Here is a 3,257-nt window from a genome sequence, read left to right as displayed (position 1 = left end):
ATGTGATCTGACTGTGATAAATTTGATGTCTTTCACATTTAGTTTCACTAGTCCATGAATTTCATCAGTAAGCTCCTGTAAAAAGAGAAATATTGAGCAGTCTTAGTTTGGCAGTAGAATATAAGTTCTAAAAGTGCTACAATTGGTGCAGTTTTAAAATGCATAGTCAAGGATTCAAGGATTTGTTATCGTCATACCACCTTGCTCATTTGTGGTACAAAATTCCAACTCAGATCCCAGATTAAGAAATTTACTACACAAAAATATTTGAAAAATAAACAAGTAAATTAACAATAAGTAATTTAACCAAGGTCTGTGGGATGACGGTGTTGAAGGCTGAGGGGAAGTCCAAACAGAGCAGACAGATGTAAGGGTAATCATAAATGAACTAATTTACTAGTAATGATCACCAAATTAAATCACATAATAGAGGTTAAGATAACATTCTTTACAACAGATTTTTTAATCAAAGGTGCGGTTATGTACAAATCATATCCAATTATATGAACAATAATAATAAGAGCACATTGCCAGGCTTCAGAGAATCAGCTACAAGCCTTCTTGCTCACATGTGCTGCCAGGACTTGTCTACATCTTGCTTTCATCGTTAACTCACATTTTCACCATAACCTGGATCCTGCCGTGTCCATCCTCGCCACCACAAAACTCCACTTCATGACTATGTTAAAAATATATATCTCACATAACAAGGCCTCTTTGTACTGTTAAAGACAAAAAAAGTAACAAACATGTTTAAGACAATTTAAATATGGGATTTTGTACTTATTATTCAACAGTCAAAGTGGCTTTTACTTTTTCAGATGAAAGTGAAGGTACACTCAAGCATGGAAAAATTTAAGGACGTATCAGTTAGACTTTAAATTATTTGGAAACAGAACTATTTCAAAGAAACATGAAAACAACTACCCTGAAATGACAGTAAAAGTCCATCATGATTTTGATCAGGGTAGAAACATGTGCATCACCGTCTGCAGTGTTTTCAAAACAAAGCCATGGGAGAAATTTTACCAATGAATAAGCTGCGAAGTCCTTATCTTGATTTTGGAAAGTGACGAGCGCTGCTGCAAGTCTTGTCACAAAGGATAACTGGACCCCCTCAAAGATGACGTGGCCTTCAGCGCTGATCATCCATCCATCCACCAGTTTGGTCATTGCTCTATGATGGGCAGAGAGAGACGTTTTGTTGTATTTTTCCCCAAACATTTTATAGATTATATACTTTGACACATGATAGCTGAATTAATTTCAGGTCAACATAGAAAATTATTTCACTCTCATGTTAATGACAGTGCCTTCCAGTCTTCTTTCATGTGTAAATTATTTTTTTTTTTAAAGAACCATGTTATTATAGAAAAAAACAACATGTTAAAAAGTAATAAGCAAAACAGATAAATATTGATCATTCTTTCTTCTTCCACAATATCAGACAAGGCCTGCCACCTGACTGACAAACGTAGACTGGTTTCAACATCTGCTGCTCCTGCATAGCATGGATAAGTGTGTATTAGAAAAACAGTATGCATATGCAAAAATTGATAAAACTTTTAATATTTACTACGGTGATTTTGCACCAGTTACCAACATTAGACCTAGCTAACGCCAGCTTGAATTCACAGCTAAGGAAAGATGAAAGAGAAAAAAAATTGGCCCTGTATTGTTTTTGTATTAGATTGACCTTAGGCACAAAATACTTGTATTATAGCTCAATATTACAAAGAAATTAACTTTCCTTACTACTTGACTGTGACCCAAGACGTGGTTATCCAAAGTAAAATCAATGACAAATGACATAACAGCACAATCTCTGGTCTAAATTCACTTTCTGTCATGCAAAAACAAACTTTTAATTATCCATAGTGATTTTTCTTACCCTTTTGGTGCTTAAAATTGGAGGATGAATGCTGATTGTGAAAGTTACAAATATTGACGAAAAATGTCCATCCAAGACAAAATACTGTATCACATCATTATTTTACAGTAGTTGCTGACTGTCATCATTCTTGATTATAACAACAAAAAAATACATAAAATAACAGTATTCTACTGTACTTTACAATAACAGTATGTTACTGCTAGAATTCTGCTGTAAATTTACAGAAATTTCTAACAGTGTAATTGAATGGCTGGTTTGCTACGTAAAGCTAAAACAAATTTAGCAAATCTTTAGTTTTAAGTGTATGGTCATATACTTACCTTTATCTCCTCTTTTCTTAGTGTGTTCAGGCTAAAAGATTCAAGCAGGGGCCTGTAATTATCTCTTCAGGTTCAGTCTATTTCTCTAGTGCAGACTCTGGAAGAGTTTATTTCATGATTGGGAGTGTTTTGTTGTTGACTTACAACAATTAAAAAAAAAATAAAACACTTGTTGCATCTTTGATGGTTGTGCAGGAGTCTCCACTTCTTCTTGCTTCTGGGTCAAAGATGCGTCGTTGTACAGCCGCACATCTGTCTGCTGCAGACATCTTCACACGTACAAAGCGCAAGTGTAGAGTTGAGTTGGGGGCGGCGGGAAACCTTTCCAGTTAATTCCAAAACATCTTACTTTACAGTGAGCTTATTTTAATCATCTTTTCACAGTTTCTCCCACTCTCTGTGACTCACGCTGCACTCCCTGTGCTCTCGACTTGTCTGTTGTTGATGTGTTTGTTCATGAAAGCTTGGCTCATTCTCCTGAACCAAACCTTTATGACAGCAAGGGTCATAAAGGTCAACAAAGCAAGTGGCTAGCGCTAGCTTGTTGTCTTGTCTTGTCTTGTAAAGGCAGTGCGCTCTGCTCTTCTTCTACACCAGCCCTCAAGGTCCGGTATTCTGCATACTTTAGCTCTTTCCTGGGTTCCTCATAAACAGATCAAAATTTCTATTTCTTAGCGGGTCTCAGTAGAACTTTGACATATATCACCACATAAACAACAGTTCTACAAACAGATATTTTAGTTTCCTTATCTCAATTTATTAACCCCGTTTCAACATAAATAGGCGGTGTGACTAGAGCTAGCTGAAATTTTTTTTTAACTCCTGTTTAAGAAGAAAAACTTAACTCCTTTAGCTGCTGATGTGGATAAGAGCTCACCAGATCAGAATTGTGATGCATTCCTGAGCACCACTGACTACATAACTTTAATCTGATTATTGGATTGTAAATAGTAATGCGTTAGATTACGCATTACAAGGGGGCAGATTAGAGAAACACGTTGATGACACCGTTGTTTGACATTTCTGCTCAAGCTATTTACGGA

Source organism: Poecilia formosa, unplaced genomic scaffold, assembly GCF_000485575.1.
Source record: "Poecilia formosa unplaced genomic scaffold, Poecilia_formosa-5.1.2 Scaffold533, whole genome shotgun sequence".
NCBI classification, from domain to species: domain Eukaryota; kingdom Metazoa; phylum Chordata; class Actinopteri; order Cyprinodontiformes; family Poeciliidae; genus Poecilia; species Poecilia formosa.
Note: the sequence above shows the minus strand (reverse complement) of the source record.